General features: G+C 39.1%; 1 long non-coding RNA gene across 1 annotated transcript; it reads right to left on the reverse strand.

Moving 5' to 3' along the window:
- Positions 1-1,779: 1,779 nt before the first annotated feature.
- LOC137466531 (uncharacterized) lies at positions 1,780-8,888 on the reverse strand. The gene is made up of 4 exons (XR_010995202.1): positions 8,764-8,888; positions 3,488-3,629; positions 2,081-2,224; positions 1,780-1,985 (listed from the first exon to the last, which is right to left on the reverse strand). It is a non-coding gene; the product is annotated as an uncharacterized lncRNA (long non-coding RNA).
- Between the last annotated feature and the right edge of the window lie 9,597 nt (positions 8,889-18,485).

Genomic DNA, 18,485 nt, shown 5'->3' on the forward strand with positions numbered 1-18,485 from the left:
GTCTCTAATGCTTATATGGAAATAAACATATATACACTACATATATATGTATATAAAGATATATAAACCTTCATTATTTCAGAGGACTGCCCACAATGTCTATGGTACAGACTTTTCAACATTTTTAGAAATACACAAAATAGCCTTACAGTATCTGCCAGCCTGTGCCTGAGAAGCTGATTGGACAGGTGTGTTCCAAGTAGTGTTTATGAAAAGTGATGACTTAACAGGGATGTTTTCTCTGGACAGGTACAGCAAAAACATGCTAAGGTCTATTGCCAGTGCTGAAAGGATGAAGTGCAACTCAACAAAGGAGCTTGGTCAATGCATGAACTGGTAAATAAATGATTGGTGTAGTTCAGTGCCTTTTAATAAATAAACCACTTGAGCAGAAGAAAAATTGCTCTGAAAGACACTTAACCACAGCACTTTCAGGAATATTGAATGCCTCCTTCAGAAGTGATTTATCAGCTTCTTGATTTTGATATTTATCCTCATAAAAGAGCAGTAAACACTTTGGACTCTTCAAATCCAAAAAGATGTTTCTGTATTTGCCATGTGCTAGCCCAGGCTTTTGCTGTATGTCACTCATGCCACCTCCAACAAGCTGAGGCACTGAAGAGGGCATTTCTTGTTTACTTCCCTGGAAACAGAAACAGTGTTTAAAAAAGCCCTGGCACTTGAGTATATGGCTCTAATTTTAACCCACAAACAAACCACTCCATAACTGCTTGGATGACAAACTGTGAGGAAATACAGCATGTGAGAGCCTGGTTCATCTGCCTCAAGAAGTGTTTTATCCAGTTTTCTAAAAATGATGGCTCCAATGGCAGGGAATAAGTGCTTCCCACAACTCTTGGGACACAGACAAGCAGAGCTGAGGAGCTCTGTGAGTTCACTTGCCTGGTGAGTGGGTTGTGATGTCTCCTTCAGCCTCTCTCAACATCAGGGACTTGGACCAGACTGATCTGACACTAAGCAACCTGGCTTCTTTGCACCAGAGCTCCTGTCTGGGATTTGAAAATCTTCCTGTCTGGGGCTTTAACTGCAGCAAATATGAAGCTTTTCAGATTTTTGCACGATGTATTTTTCATGAGAAAAATCTTAATAGTATTCCTCTGCTATTGCAGGAAGGCTTTCAGGCTTCAACCTGAATGCAGCTGGAGAGAAGCAGCAGGGGCTCCCTTACACTGGGGCAGAACACACTGATGCAGAGGACAGGGAGTGGGAGCCTGTGCTGCTCTGAATCCTCTTGTTGGAAAATGAACAAAATTGAGACTGTGTGTGTTTCTGCACACACAACTACACATCCATCCCTATCTAGGCTGGAAAGCAGCCCATTTCTTACTTGAGGGGGTTCAAAGTCCTACTTTAAAGGGACAAAAAAGTATAATTTAATGCAGAGACCCTCACTTTCTCTGTAACCTGAATTTTTAAGGAGAGATTTTAAAGGGGCACACTCACATTTCTCATTTCTGTTGTCAAATGAAACATAAAAATGACAGCAGGATGTGTAAATTTTTTACTTAAATTAATCCTCTTATAGAAAGGATCAGCCCTCAAGTCTAAAAAGTATAGTACGGGACCTTTGGCTTGCTTGAATAATAAAAAAATAAGATTTCTTCAAATACTTGTACATTAGAGGAATTTGCAGAGCCAAACTTAGAAAAAGACAAACGTTGTCTGATTTATCTTGCTGCCTAAAGATAATGCTATTTGCCAAAGTATCAGTATTGAACAAATCCAGAAAAATTATTGATGAGAAAAAAATAGACAAATGTTTTTCCCTTACTGTTGAATTGTCTGTGGATTTATTATATTTATTCTCAATTTAAAATTTATTTACTTAGTGAAACCTTTCTTTTTATGCTTTGTTACTCAGAAGAATTCATTGCATCAGTGACTCCCAGACTCTTCTGAGTGAGCCTCCCACCCACAGTCTCATCTTCTTCCCTGCCCCCTCCATTCCCAGCAGCTCTGTAAGTCTGGGAGATGAAAGAAGGGGGAGGTTTGTACCATAAACCATCTGGCAGCAGTTCTTTTTGCTGTCTTGTGTCACTCTCTGCCCCTTTGCTATTACCTGAAGGGAGTTTGCCAGCAATGCTGGGGCCTCTGTGCTTCCCAGCCTCGGGTGCAGGGGAGGCAGTGCATGGCTCCGGCTCCCTCCTTCGCCCTTCCCGGATCCAGCTTTCACCCGGTGCTCCGTGCTGAGGATCCAGGATGCCTCTGTATGGAGGGACTGAGGGAATAAGGGGTACATTCTGGTTTAGAGTGGTTTAGAGTACCTACCTCCCCTGCTGTTGCTGTAAGAGCACTGTTAGCACGCCAGAGCTGAACTGTGGGGAGAACACAGTATATGAATGATCTTTGCCACCCAGGCTTATCTTATTCTCTTCCGAGTTTCTGATCATAACTCTTATAATCTGGTTTCTGGTAAAGCACAGTCTCCGTGCTTTAAATGTGTTCCCTGCACAAATCCATTGTATTTATCAATGTAATTGTTTGCACTAATTCCATGGCTGCATATGTAGCTATTTCTGGGACCTCGACATTTGAATGTATTTTGTTTTTGACTGGTAGAGATGTAACCTCTTCTTTTTGAAAGTTAGGCACTCATTTTAAAATTACTATAGTGCTTCCTTGCTTCTTGCCTTTGCCTGGCATGTCTCCTCAGCTTATAAAGTTTTTATGGTTTGGGGATTGTCTCTTGCCTTCTGTCTGCTTACGCATACCACTGAGCCAAATCTGAATAGGAATTTCTAAGGGCAACCATAGCACAAGTGTTAGAGTAGTGGTCACAGCAATTGCTACAAGAGCTGTAGAAACAGAACATAATAAGAAAACACAGTTCTATAATAAGAAAACACAGTTCATAGCTTTTTGCTGGGTTTGTGTAAGCTGAACTCAGGTATTACGTTTCACCTCGACTATGGAGTGAATCAGTTAATAGCTGGGGATGGTACTTACACTGTATTAATGAATTATGCTGTTTGGTGGTTATATAGGAAAGGATTACCAACTTCATGAGTTTTATCCCGTGTGATTGATTGCCTGACTGTTTAATGTGAAGTTCCTGATTAGGCAGCCTCACAGATGGTTTTTCTCTCCTCTTACGTTTCTATTTAGATATCCTTTATCTATTTCTTTTTATATGATTTTTTTCCACTTATATTTTCTTCAACAAAGAATTCTTTCCTCCTCCCAACCCCTTTTAATTCATTCCAAAGTTTAATGACGAATATAAAATTCTAGATTTGAAAACTCTGGTAAACTGCAAGAGGACTGACAAAACCAAAGTGCACAATGTCTTCCCCACTCCGTGAGGCACTGGAAGATAACTGCTAATAATCTACCATCTGTTTATAAGATGCACATAGGTCATAATTCTAAAAACTTTTATGGCATGATATGAGTTTATTTGCCTGGGTAATTACAGTGAAGTAAATGGAAATATATACAGCAGTAAAGTACCTCTGAGTAAACTTACACACAGGCTATGTCAAGCAGGGAAAAGTCATGGGCTTGCACACGAGGTCCCAGTTGTGCCAGCCTGTTAGGATGTTCCCCTGTGTGGGTCAGGGGCAGATAAGCCAGCACTTGCTCTGCACCCAGGCAGTGTGCATGGAGCCCTTTGTGGGAAGGTAGGAAAGCATAATGCATAATGGTGTGGATATGGTCAAAGCATGCAACTTGACTTCATGGCAAGAGACCAAACTGCCACTTTGCTGTACTCAAAAAATACATCTTTAGAGGCCACTGCTGTATAAAAGGAAATGGCAAAACCCACAAGATCCATGAAGTTCTGTGTCCACAGATAGGTTAGGTGTTTGTGTCAGTTTTCATAACTCTGCCTGTCCTGAGTAGTTGAAATTATGCTCTACTTATGTACATTTTTCAAATGTGATTTTGGTTTTGTTCTGAGCTTTCTGGAGCTTTTTGAAACTGTCCTGCCTTATGTCCTCATTCCTTCCAGCACATGAGCTTTATGACACCCAGAAGACCCAACTAGTTCCCTGAGTGTGGCTTCCCCTGTTGATTTTCCAGCTCAAATATAGAGAGAAATCAGGCAACTTGGATGGTGTAAAATTTCAGGTACATTTTGTGATGCAGGGTAGTTGGGCTGTGGGGTTTAGTTTATCAGTGATGATTCTGACCCACTTCTCAGGACAAGAATGGAAAACCTGTTCTCTTTGCTGAAACTACTTATGAACTAATGTCTTTTTACAGAGAATGGACCTTTTCTTGTTCTGTTCCACCTTTCCTGAAAATGTCATATCGAGTCATATTCATTAATGCTTTTCAATAAATACAAAAAAATATAATTAAATATTCTTATTACAGGAATAAGTACACTTGTAGAACCACAGATCTTATTAATTACCTTCCTGTTACATGTTAAATCTATACCAGTGTCACATGCTGAAAAAATACCTTTAAGATTAGGGAGTTTATATAAAGTACATGCAAAATAAACCTGTAAGAAAGACACTTGCAGAAGTAGAGCCTAGAATTGCTCATCTGAGTTAACGAAGAAGAAAATTAGATTCCTGAGAGCAGTGAAAGTCCTGGCTCAATATTTTAGCATCTCAGTTGCTTAATGTTTGAAACACATTTATCTTCAATGCCAGTTATGTTTGTTGCCAGAGTCAAGAGCCAAATTGATACATGCTCTGGATTGAGCCTGTAGCCCCAGAGGAACTAGAGATATTTCCAGGTACTTTGGAAGATCTCTAATGGCTGCTCTGGCTGCAAAAAATTAGAAATTGTCTGAACATTTTTAAATTACTTCTCTGCAGAAAGAGTGAGCTGTCAGCCTTGTTTTAATCCTCTCCCTTGGTGAATGAGCTTATTGCTCTGTTAAATGGCCAGTACAGGGAGAAATATTGTGAGGCGGTCATATATATATATATACACACATACATATATATATATATATATATATATATATATATATATATATATATATATATTCTCTCACAACTATTAATGTGATGAGCTGGACACTAAGAAAGATGCTTTTCTGAAGGGATTTAGAATCCCAGCCCAATCCTAAGGTCTAAGGCTGTTTTAAATGATGTTATTTGCTTTCATTATTTAATACTTTCATACTGTTCATCATTATTTTATTTTATTTATTCCTTTTCTCAGAGTAATATCAGATCATTTGGATGAAGTGATGAAGATTTGCTTATATCACAGTGTGCTGATAGTAGCCTGTCAGCTTTACTATGGTACTTTTCCAGCCATGTATGTAAAAATAGCTACCAAAAGACTATAATAAATTAAAATTATAGAGAGAACTTCTGAAGGAGCTAGAAAAACTTCGTATCTCAGTGTTGTTTCCTTTTGATATCAACAGGCAGGCATACAGGAGTCTTCTTAGTAAAAAGGTTATGGGACTATGGCTGCATTAATATTTAAGAAGGGAATTAAAATAAGGGAGAAATGGATACTATAATTGACAAGATATTTCTAGTAACTGGTAATACAGAGGAAGAGATGGCAATTTTGCATAGTGTATCATAGGATAAAAATAACAATGATTTTAAATAAATTATTTGGTACTAAGAAGAATGTCTTAATTATAATTTTGTCCTATTTTATAAAATTTTCAGTGCTTCTTTCAAAAAAGATAGAATTTGCATATCTCTTAGTCAATCTGACATAACTGACATATTTCATGTATGTTTTCTTTTTCTTTCATTCTTTCTCCTGATAATCAGTCAATGATGGCAAAACCACTGTCATTGCTATTCTTTTAATGGAATTGTCACACAGAATGTATTAATTTGGAACTGTGACTTGTTTCAGGAAACTGCATATTGTTTGAAACTTTGGTTTCGTTTTTTTTTTTATTTGTAGAAGACAAGCTCTTTAATACCCAGAGTGTTAACACATACCCAGTTCACAAAGTATGAATTTACCAATACATATCATACACATGCCATGCAAGTTTTCTTTCATAGTTCAGACAGTCCTAAAGAACCAAACACATAAATTTCAGACTGAAGAACATTGTTAAGTTACTCTCTATTTAATCCAGAATGAAAAAGTTATTTTATAATGTACTGAAAACAACATAGTAAAATGAGAGGAACATTTTCAAGAACAAGATATGTTAATATCTACCCCAGGAAAACACAATTCCAGATTACCAAATTTAAATGATGCCCAATTTTTAAGATCTTAGTCCATCAAAGGATATCAATCACTCTCCCAAAGGCAGCCTTGCCTGAGGAGGTTCACAAGTTTTCAGAAGAAACACTCGTTAGTGATGGGATTGTATTCCTCATCAAGGCACTATTTTTCCTCACTTAATTGCTAATGGACACATATAAATTCCATTTGAACCCATTGAATCTTTGAAATACTGTGGAAAATAGTTTGGAATGTCAGTATTACAAGATGACCCAGTGTTACCAATTCCTGGCTGACACAGTGTAAGTCAGTGAACAAATCAATTATTTTTTCTATTATGCTCCCCCTAAAGCAAATGAAACTTGTATCCTGAAGGTCCACCCTCCTTACTTTCCAGAGCATTACTGAAGAGAATTCGCTGTGGGCCTTGTGGGTCTTGCTGCCCCACACAACAGGGGGGGCAAACACAGTGGATGGGCAGGATCCCTGGAGGAAAGCTGGCACAAAAGGACCCCACTGTGAAGCAGCTCCTCAGTCTATCTGAAAACTAAACCTAGACAGTCAAGGATCATTTGTAATAGAAATACAAAATTTCTTCCCTTTCCATGACAAAGTTTGACTTTTGATACAAGTGGTATATTAGAATTGCTCTCCTCATGAGTTTGAGGAGCAGGAGACAATCTGCGTGTAAATTTCCCACAGGGATACCTGGATTGTAAAGGAATGCTAAGCAGTGCTGCAGACAAAATAATGTGATTAATTTTGACTCAAGAGTTGGAAAAATATGTCCTCCATCACTACAAAAAGAACTCAAAATTTGTTAAGATATCTTCTATCCACCTTCAACTGTTTCCTTATTAAATGTTGCAGATATTACAAGTGGTCCACTGGCAGTTTAATTACTGGTGTATACTAAGGCAGGTCGGGAAACACAGTACTCACAAAGACAATTGCTAAAAAGGTACATGGTCCACTTCAGCTGTTCACTATTGCTAGGACTGGTGAGGATATACTGGGAAACTGGTATCTTAGTGCAGAAAAAGGTAGATAAACTCACAGGTTTTGTTTCCCAGGCTGTGAAAAATTGATAAAATTTCTATTTGCCCAAGTAAAATTGATAAACTCTGATCACCTTCACCTGCACAATTGCTTTTGGCAGGAACTCTGGAAAGTTTTCATGGAAAAGGGCTAGCATAGCTGCAGGATCAAGAGATGAATGTCTATCTGCTCTTTCTGCAGATAACTGAAAACATGCCCAAGATAATAGACTTGTATTGAGTATTGTTATTATAGCTTGATTAAGTGTAAATGTAAAATAATGGCCATTAACATACATTGGCTGTCCGTTGTAGGGAAACAAACTTCACAATTTGCATTCCTGCCTCTTTCAAGTTAATATTCCACAAATGTGAGATAGTCACCTTCACCAGGAAATGAATTCAGTTATAATCTTAGGATATAGTTAATATTTTTTACCAAGTAAATTTCCATGGGAAAAAAATTAAGATATGGAAAATATGAAAAAATATGAGAAAATAAGAGTTTGGAAAGCAAACTACGTGAAAGAAAATTAGTTTTAATGTAGTTAGCTAATTTAATCTGTTTTAATGACTCATAAAATCGGAAGGGTTTCTTCAATTTAGAAAAAGGGATGAAAGGCCATTCAAGGACTTGCAGGTAATGATACTTTTCTCACATGATATTATACTTGTAAGCAACTTCCTCATAGTTACAGCTGGGGCACTAAAATATGGTTATGGTAGAGGTGAGAGTGTCTTTTGAATGTTATAGCAACAGTGCAGGAAAATATAAGTATCTCACTTCCACCCAAAAAGTGCTAGACTATCTGAACTCTGGGAGTATTGTTTTGAGTCATGCTTTTCACTCATGTACAATGAAGGCTTCATCCAGCAGCAAGCTATAGTTCAATCATTAATCACGTGCATTTTAATAATTCTAAGTTTTAAAATTTGTATAGATGGATAATAATCAACAATAGAAAAACATCAGGAGTGTAAATGGTGCTTTAAAATGTGTTGCAGAAGAATATTCAGCAATTAAGCTGTGCTTCTTTATGCAGTCATATTTGGAGAGATGAGACAAACCCTTTGAGCCCTGCCTGTTACTAATAGACACCCTGGTGGAGTATTTTGCTCTCAAAGCCCAGAACTTCTGTTTTTTTTTTAAGTGCTTTTATGCCATAAAGTTCTTGCCTTTGACAGTTCTTGAGTGAACATAATCCAAGACACACCACACTTTCTGTCAGCCTCTTTTAACAGGCATTCCAATGCATTTTTCATACTTCATCTTTCATGCAGCCTTAATCATCTTGCCTTGAAAGATAAATGATACTGCTCACCTACGGCATTTCTAAGTTTACAGTTCTTTGTTTAAGTTCTCACTTTTTTAGATTGACAGTCAATTTCTAAGGAGATAATTGAGTTCTAGTTATGTAAGCTTTGAGTTGCTTTTTAGGAGGTTTGACTAGGTTTTTTTGGGAATTTTTCAGTTACACAACTTTTTGATATTTTTAGGAGCTTTGGTTTTGTTTTTGTGGGAATTTTGCAGGCTATCTGCCAATTCTGCTTTGTAGTTAAAATGATATAGCAATGTTACAAAAAGTACCCTTAATGATGTGTTTGGAAACTACATGGTGTCAGTTCTGTTTGCAAAATAAGTCAACATAAGATTCCATAAGTAATCAGCCTCAAAAATGATATCATAAAGATTTACCTGGTGTCAGCTGAGCTTTGGTTTATTGTTGTATTGGATGAGGCAGTACTCAGATGTGTAGCATTTGTGTGCCACACTGTTCTCACAGCACCACTACCATAAAGGAATTTAAATGTACAGATTCTATACAGTGCTGACTCTTTGGGCTTTGTGCAGTTGTCAAGGGAACTTTGAGCTACTGAAACTTGTCACTGTCAGATGAAAGAAACTGGCCCTTCCTGCCTTCCTGTCTGTCCATTTCTGCTCCAGGGCTGTCTAACCACTGAGCTAGCACAAATTTCTTTGGCCTTACATTGGAGTGGACTGATGAAACACTCCAGGTAAAATTATACTGTCCTAAAAACTATTTGGGAACAGCTTTAGTGAAATGGGTGAATTAAATTGAATAATCTTATTTGACTCAGCCTGTTAAGTGCAGTAGATAAAATAATTTCTACAGGAGCTCTTGCAACTCTGATAATTGAATCTTGACGTTACAAAAGGGCTAATACAGAAGCACAGCCACTGGCCCCTCTTACAGCTCTGTGCAGCAAGGTCATAATGGCAAGGGCAGGGGACATGGGGAACTATCTCCTGACTACATGCCCCTGGAAACACTGTTCATGGACACAGAGACACTGACAATGCTGATACCTGCAGATGGTACCAGTGTGCTCCATGAACACCTGGTTGCCACACTTGCCACACTGGTTCAACAAGGTTAACCTCCCTCACATTTATTTAAGTGCTGTTAACTGCACAGGAGGAAGAAGGAGCCAGGCTTTGCCTTTCCTCCCTTACAGCATAATCACTGGGAGTCCTGCAGCCATCCTCGGAGGCGTGGCGAGCCTGCTGCTTTCCACCCTGCAGGGGCACAGGCGGCGATGTGCCAGCGGGGCTGGCTCTGGCAGGGCAGGGACGGGGCTTGTTTCACGCACGCTCCCCCAGACACATCTCTTGAGGTGGCCTAATGTATCCCTCCAGGGGCTTTGCCAAGACTAGTTTCTTCCTAGACCTGTGGTTCAGGGAATAGGCAACAAGTATAATTAAAACTGCTTCTACTTATTTCCTGAGAACTGAGCTTCTCTAGCTTCCAGCAGTGTTCCCCTCTAGAAGATGTGCCAGCTGAAATTGCAATTATCTTCCCTACAGCTGAAAAGGTAGAAGAAATCATTGTGTCTCAGTATTGTCTTTCTGCTCCTTAGGAACCTGAGAAATTTTCAGGGCTGCCAGACCACTAAGGTAAGCCTTATGGTATCCCAGGACGTGCATCAGCATAAACTGAATTCTTCAGAGTTTTGTTTGGGTGTGCATGTGTTTGTCCTGAAAACCTGCCTTCTTCCTCACTTTTTTGAGGAAAGCTTGCACTGGCTTTGGGTGTTCTCCTGCTTGGTCATGTGCTGGACCCATGTCCCAGACAACTCTTGCAGGACATCATCCTGTGGACAACCACGGCTTTGTGGTGTGGGAGAGGATGATAACCCTTCCCACCATAGCCACATGAGGAGGCATGAGGACCCAGCTCTGAGCCCTCAGTGTCCCTTTCTTCCTTCATAGCTGTGTGTCCTGGCAAAGCAAGGCTTTGACAGGTCTATCACATCCAATGAGTTCAGTGGGAGTCTTGCTTCATGTTTGATATGATTTCTTCCCAGCATGTTTGTAACTTGCTGCTGCTGTGAATTTCAGAAACCTTACTTTACTCCCCTGGAAAAAATAATAAAAACAATCAGTCTCTATTAACATACAGCAATTCAACATCCTGACTTTTATGAGCTCACTGTAGGAGTTTAATTAATTAAGGATGATTCTGCATTCTTCACAAGGAAGATTGGCTTTTTTGTTTTCTTTGTCATAAATAGTCTCATAGGTTGGAACATTTTGGAAAATGCCAAGGAAATAGGCTTCCCTCCCACTTTGAGAATATTCTCCCTCAGCATTTTTATGTCTTGTTTTTATTATCTTTGCCTCCAGTAAAAACCCTAAGATAGGCATGATTTCCAAGGAGAAGGCTTCTGTACAAACAGCCTTCAGTGCATATTAGCAGATTTAACAAAAGATTAAAGGGAAGATTAATAGAAAATATGAAGATAAAAAGCTAAATCAATCCTGCCAATATTCTCAGGTCCAAGTTTTGTTTTCCTCACAAGCACTCTTCAGTTTTAAAAATTATTTCAATGTAAAATAAAATATTCTATTCAATATGAAACATCACTGCTTTTAGGTTCAATTCTAAAAGGAGGAAGTGACAATGGGAATCATGTGTCACAGCTGAGATCAGCTCTATAGGAGTAAGAGCAGGACAATAATCTCTGGTGACAGGAGAGAAAGAACAGGATAATGTAGCAAGAATCCATATTCCAAGATTGCAGATTTGGGCTCTCTGATCCTGTTAGCACTGTAGCAGAGCAGGAGCAAGGACTGTGGTGAGATTCTTCCCAGAGCCCAAGCAGCTTTTTCAGATCCATCCTGACAAGCAAAGCCTCTGCTCTTCCTGCTCAGTGTAGCAAAGAGAAACTGTCCAGCCAAACCCAGTGAGGCTGCAGAGCGCTGTTGGGTGGCATTTTTCATCTACCTGCCTTGTTTGTAACATGTATAACTCTTGTATGCAGTGCCTGGTTAATTTAGCATTTGAGGGTAAGTGCTAGGCAGTGAAGAGCACAGTACCAGTGCTTTTCAAGAAAAGTAGAAAAAAGAAGGACTGCTGAAAACTGGAAGCACAATTTCAATTTCTTTAACAGTCACAACTTCATCCATATTTGTCAGTGTACAGAAATCAGAGAAATAAGAAGCACCACCTACTAGTGCAGCAAGCCCACCTCCTGCCCACTGTGTCTCTGCCTATTCTCCCAGCAGAGAACGCTACTTGGAGGAATGCAAGGTTGGCACAGAAGGGTCTTGGAGGAATGCAAGAAACATCTACTGTGTGCAAGGAGCATGCCTCAGGAGCACAGCAGAGTGTGTCTCAGCAAGGCAGATGAGCACGCCCTGAGCACCGTGCTGGCAGCAGGGCTTTACCAGCACTCGCGTGAGCACTTTTTCAGCTGGCTTAGACATGTCTGAGCAACTCTATAGGCAGTGCAACTGCACTGTTACCAGTGCTAAGCTGGGGCATGCAGTCTCTTAGTTTTACAGGCCTGAAATTTCCTTCCGATAGGAAATCCTGATACCAAAGCCTCTGCGTGTACCTGAGACCTGCGGCAGAAAGAAAGCCAGCATGAAGGAGCATGTCTTGACAGTCCAGTAGCTACAGCACTTACCTCAGGAAGGGGTTTGGGGTTCCCTTCTCTACCCTCAAGATTAGTTGGGGTTTTATATTTCAAGCATCCAAAGTAAGTCATAGCCCATCTCAAGTGAGAGAACCAAGCTTCTGGCATCAGACAATTAGACACCCTCAGGCCTGCTCCCCTCACATCCCACAGCTCCTGAGGTCCTGGAACAGCAGCCCAGCTGCATTAGGAGGATCCTCTTACCTCTCCCTTCTGAAGCCTTGTGGTAAAGAGGATTGTACAGGAGATAAAAGATATGAATGTAAATTCTACTTGGCCAAGGGGTGCAATTAGCTGCCTTAAACAATTAAGGTGAGAATGGTTTCAGGAGACAGGTTACCTGGTCTATTAGATGAATATTACTGAGAGGTAGAAGATCACTTGCTTCCTTTACTGACTTTATGCCAAACCCACCAGTTATTGGGCAGATTGTAGACACATAAACTCATTAATCCATCAAATGATGAGATGAGATGATGAGATGAGACACCCCAAATAATTTCTTGTTGTATAAATTAATTAAATTGTCCAGCAGACAAGTCTGAGAAATTGAAGGAGTGGAAAGGACCACTTTATCTGGAAAGTGGGTGAGACTTTCCCTTTCAGCAACAGTGGGCCAATGTATTAGGCTTACAGCTAAATCCCATATTTCCATTTCTGGCGAATCCAGCAGCCACAGATGGGCCACCATTGGCATCTGGAAAACTTCCGGTTGAGCAGGAAGCTTAGTGTGAAAGTGCTAAAGAAGATGCAGAATTTTTTTTTTTTTTTTTTGCATTACATACTTAAATTTTGCTTACATCCTATTTTAGACATCAAAATAGGCCTTATTTTGACTTTGCCTCGTCTCAGCTTTGAGACATTGATTTACGCTTCTGCTGCTAAATTAAAGGCTCCCCTAGTTCTTGTGTAACTCCTTTCTGATAAACTAAATAATTTGATCCCTTTAAGTCACTTACTGCAAGGCATTTTCTCCAATGCTTTTGAGGCTTCTTTTTTGTGGCTTTTCCAATTCAGCATAATTTTCATCCTAAGTCTTCTCAGGACATTTGTAAATTATTTTGTTGTTCATTAAAAATGCAACAAAATCCCAGTGCACCCCTGGGGCAACTTGTTACTCTGTGACTGACAAGGTACTAGTCTGACTCCAGAATGTTTTCCTATTAAACATATGCAAAGTCTTTTTGTCCCCATACTTCAGTACATATGAGCAATCCAGAAGCAAAATAACAGTCTGAAAAAATCTCTGCTTCACAGGGAGGATCTGACACCAGAAGACCTGCATATGCAGTTCAAATGCATAGTGATTTTTTAGGTGTTACCTGGAAGCTGTTTTTAAGTGTATTTTTGGGGGACACTTTTAAATGTGGCAAATTCGTACAGTTATTCAAAATGATACATATGCCCATAGGATTAAAGCTGTGTGGAAATGAGCATTTTGATTGTTCTTGGTAAAACCAAAGTATTTTTCACAGTCTTTTTTTAATTTAAAATGAAAGATGACATCATCATGATATCATATAGATATCTGTTCAATCTAGTGACCCATGTATTTACATGCAAATGTCTGCATTTGGATAAAAACTGAAAGCATAGCACAAAGCCTTACAACACAGACAAGATCTGATTTCTGAAAGACGCTGATAGTGTTGTGGTGTTCCAGCTGCAAAACCCCTAAAGAAAAATTGTTTGTTCTCACCCTTATGCATTTAGGACATGCACAGGTTGCTTTTACTCTCTTCTTCACTACTTCTTGGTATTTTCTTCCACTAAAGCTATTACATAAAGTGGTCAAGTCTTTCAGTGTCTCAGTCTTTCTCACTATCTAAACAATGCTGATATTTTTATCATGCCCTCTTGGTCTTCTGTGTTTCATGATGATACACTGGGGCTTACAAAATCTTGAGATACATTGCTATTAGTAGAACGGGAGGTGGCTATTCAGCTGCAACAGAAATCTCCCTACCCCTGGCGTGGTGGGGGAGGCTTTGGGAAAGTATAGCTTCTGCAAAAACCCCTCCAGGAGATCAGACTTGCAGGCTGATTTGCTGATTGTGGCTACATATCTTCAATGAAAGGGAACTTCACTGGGTCTGCTTGTGCTTCCCCACTTGCCAGCAGCACTTCTTGTTCTGCTGAGCTTTAACTTACTGGAACAGTGACTTACATTGTGTACATGTGATCTATATAACTTGCTGATAAATGCCAGAGATAAGGAAGTGCCTTCTCTGCAGCCAGCACATGATATGCTGCAGCACTCTCTGCTATGGCACTTCCCTAATGCCACCACAACATGGGTTTGATCATTCTGTGTATTATCCTGAACTCAGATAAAAGCCACATATGTCCATATCCATGTCAGGCCCTGCTTTGCTGTCTCCATGCTAAATCATAGCTAAATCATAGCTATGGTCTTGTCAGGTGAGAAGAACACATACTGGAATCTCTAACTCAGTTGGGTTTGGTATGCTGTAAGACCTGATTTAGGTTTGTACCTCTTAGTATCCCTCTAAATCAAGGCAATTTAAACTGGCAGTGTTTATATGCTGAAAATCCAAACCAGACACTTTTAGATAGAAGAGTTGCTGACTGATATAAATCATTCTAGGCTGATCTCAGCACCTGATGCTGTGTTCATATAGGTCTTCCCTAGATGTAGCCGTATTTCATTTGCTCACACATCTGACTACACACAGTGTGACCTTTATTTAGATTATTTACAGCTAGCCCCACAAATGATAAATTCTGGCTCCATCTCAGATATCCATCCAAGCAGCGAGCATCTAAAAACCAGCTCTGCAAGACAGCCAGCCATCTGGAAAAAGAAAAATTCATTTCCAAGATGTAGTGACAAAGCAACCTCCATACATCCTCTTTGGAGTGCCGGCTCACAGCCAACCATAACTTTTCTATGTAATGTATTGTGAAATATTTGTGGTTCTGTAGTGGTGTTTCCTTTTACTATTTTTCTCCTGGTTAGTTATCTCCTTGGTTGATGAGAATTTAGCCACCTTTGTAGAACATGAATTATATGCAGTAAAAAGCTTATTTTGGTTGCTTATCCAGTACTATTTGTCTTTTTAAAAAATGACTCCACTAGTGATTGATATTGACTGATTTACTATCTGAAACAAATGTACAGAGTTGAGTGATTAAAATAGTAAATTAATCTACTGTTCAGAACTATCTGAAGAGGTAGAACTACATCCAAGATTAATTTTGTTCAGTATTTCTCTTGGTACATTTGCTTTTCTTTTTTTCTGTAGAGACTTGAAATACTAGCACCAAATTGTCTGAAGCATTTATGTCTTGCCAATAAGACTATTGGTTCAGGCCTAGTGAAACATGTTCAAGCTTTTCCAACACATGCACTATGTACTTTATGAAGTCTAAATTAGGTTCTTTATGAAATCAGCACTGTTTATATAACCACTGTACAGTTTCATTAAATATGGATTATTATAGAGAACATTCTTTTTGGAGAATTTGCAGGCTCCTTTCCAAGAGGAGCAGAAAAAATCTTTCAGTCTGACACACTGGAAGGAAGGAAATAACTGTTGATTTTTCATTTTTAAATGCAGTGCATTTCTGTTTGGGTCATGTTTCATTTGAACCTGCCTGTCTTCTGAGGATGTTGAGGAGGTACTCTGGGATAAGTTCATCTGAATGCCTCCTAGATGGATTTCTGGGCAGCTCTTTAGAAGACTGGAATTCTCCAATACATCTGATTATTTTTATATCTCTTTCTGTGCTTAAGGTTCTGGGTAACATTTGTACAGTCTGATCTTGGGCATGTTCCTTGCAGTCCCAAAGACTGCTGATCTTCAAGGTCACACACAAACCTTGCGCACAAAGCCAGTAACTGTTTCTAGGAAACAATGAAGCAACCTTTTTTTTTTGCTCCAAATTACTGCCCAAATTTTTGCAGCTGACAATTTACACTCAGTGTGTTTGGATTTTAGGTTTTTTCTTTAAATTTGAATTTCTGTGGCTAGATCCCTTGTGCCATTTTCCTGAGACAGCTACTGCTGTTTTTAAGATGTGTAGGAAGATCAAAGTATCACTCCCATTCTATTCTCCACCATCTTTCTCCCCTCTTCTCACTGTGCAGCCAAGAAGTGCTCATCTCACTCCAGTACTTGGGGACTGTATGAATTTGCCTACTAGAAGAATATGTAGACTAATCTAGAAAATTTAGTTAATGGAGGTGGTGTAAAGCCAGAATCCATGGAAAAAATCTGTGCTATTTTCTCCTCCATTAACTCAAACTAATTCATCATTTAGTGTTTTTTGTAGAAATTAAAAAAATTAAGTTATTTATTTTAAATGTATGTGATAAAATATTATCAGCAAATAATTTCTGGAAGTAAACAATATCATACTTTGGTATCAAACTTCCTGACACTTCATTTCAAGACATGAATTCAGTAAAACAGTAGTCCTTTAATATTTATGGTGCATAGGGACTAATGGTGTCTATAAAAAGATGTTTATACAGGATGAAGGTATACTGGACTCTTTGGTGTATAAGCTGTGCATTACTGAGGTGTTTTGCTTTTGCTACTAAGAGAATTCCCAGGTGATGGGGAATGCCATTTTGGTTAGGACTTTCAGTTCTGCCAAAGTCTAGCATTAAAGCAATAACCAATTTTTCATATTGACATTCCTGCCTTTAAAAGCCATCTTCTGCACAGCAGTGCAGTGACAGGAGTATTGCCAAGGCTGTTTGAATGATTGCCAGCTGACTTGGTTTTGTAGGCCAAGACATGGCTATCATGAAGCTAGGTATGTCCCAACAAGGACGGGAGAGAACAAGGATAACAAGGGTTTACATCATTATTAGATCACAATGTCACTGAAGTGCTCACCAGCCTCAGCTCAAAATACATATGAGGAAAGGGGTAAGGGAGAGGGAAGACAAGGGAAAAAAAGGAACTGCAACCTGGATTATAACAGCACACAGCACACAGAGTAGCCAAAGGCAAAAAATAGTTATATTTACTATCTCAGAAGTATTGGATTCAATAGTTGTTCCCTAGATAAATATTCTGTTTATGTGTAAAGGAGTTTTTATGGATATAGTAATGATCAAGTAGAAGCACATAGTCTGAACACACTTCAGGTGCCATTTCATAGCCAATAGGTAAAACTATTTCTATTGTGTTGTATTAAACCTATGACCCTCAAGGAATGGCAGCAGCACGGTGTCAGTTCCAGGAATATATAAGGTCTTATCCATACAAGTAATTTTGTGTTTTTAGCATGTACCAGCAGGTCTGTGATGTTTTTCAGAACGTAAGCTTTTGTCTTCATATAAGTAATTTATACTCCTTATGTTTAATGATGATATAGACCAGTCTTCTCCAGGAACGGAGCTTGCAAGAGATGTCATTTAGAATTGGATGGAGAGACAGCAAGGAAACAGAAGAGCTAATAATTATTTACAGAAAAAACTTTTTACATGACTTTGGTGATATAAGGGTCTTTAAGCAGCTCTAATGTCGATGAAAGGCAGCCTGAAAGCTGGAATAAGTTATGGTGCAAAAAATTCTTCCTGTTAATGACAGCTAAAGCCCCATGTGTTTTCAAGTGCATAGATACCAGGACCTCCACGAGATATGACACTACCACATTGTGTAAGAAGAATATAGTTTGAAATGAAAGAACAAATGAAAACTTCAGAGATGAGGGAACATGTTAAAGAACAAGAAGTGGAGGGGTCAGTCAGTGTCTGGAGAACAAAGTGAGAGATTTGTCATGTGTGGGAGGAAAAGAGAGCGACACTGGCCTTCTCATTTGTGCATTTGCACTGTAACACTGACTTTCCCATGTTTGATCCTATCTCCCTGTGCAAATTTGAATCTGTGGCAAGGTTATTAACAAACACGTCTCTTATTCAGTCATTCAGAGCTTTTCTGTCATGTAGTATCACAATGACCCAAATTCAGCATAAAAAGGAGGAATCAAAGCAAAGGATGACCAATTCCATTACAAACTTCTTTGACTATATGAAGAACAGGATGCAGCTCAAACCCCCACAACTCGTTCTACCCTGGACATCACTTGAGTGGCAAACAAGATTTTTAGTTTCCACCCAAACTGAGGTTTTTTTCCTATGGGTACAAAAGGAGGCCCAAGAATCTGAAATTTTCTGGAAGTGAAAAGCTCTTATTGAATGAGAAACTACACCCTATCCAAAGGGATAATCTCCAAAAATTCTGTATGTAAGTGGGTGAACATTTCCACCCGTCTCACCAAAGCATGTGAACAAATGTCCAAGATTTAAGAGTTTGCACCTCAAACAGATGTTTGAAACTCCTATTGTTTGAAACTCCTATTGTTTGAGACTCCATTGATGTTTAAGACTCC

Source organism: Anomalospiza imberbis, chromosome 2 (genome assembly GCF_031753505.1).
Source record: "Anomalospiza imberbis isolate Cuckoo-Finch-1a 21T00152 chromosome 2, ASM3175350v1, whole genome shotgun sequence".
NCBI classification, from domain to species: Eukaryota; Metazoa; Chordata; class Aves; order Passeriformes; family Viduidae; genus Anomalospiza; species Anomalospiza imberbis.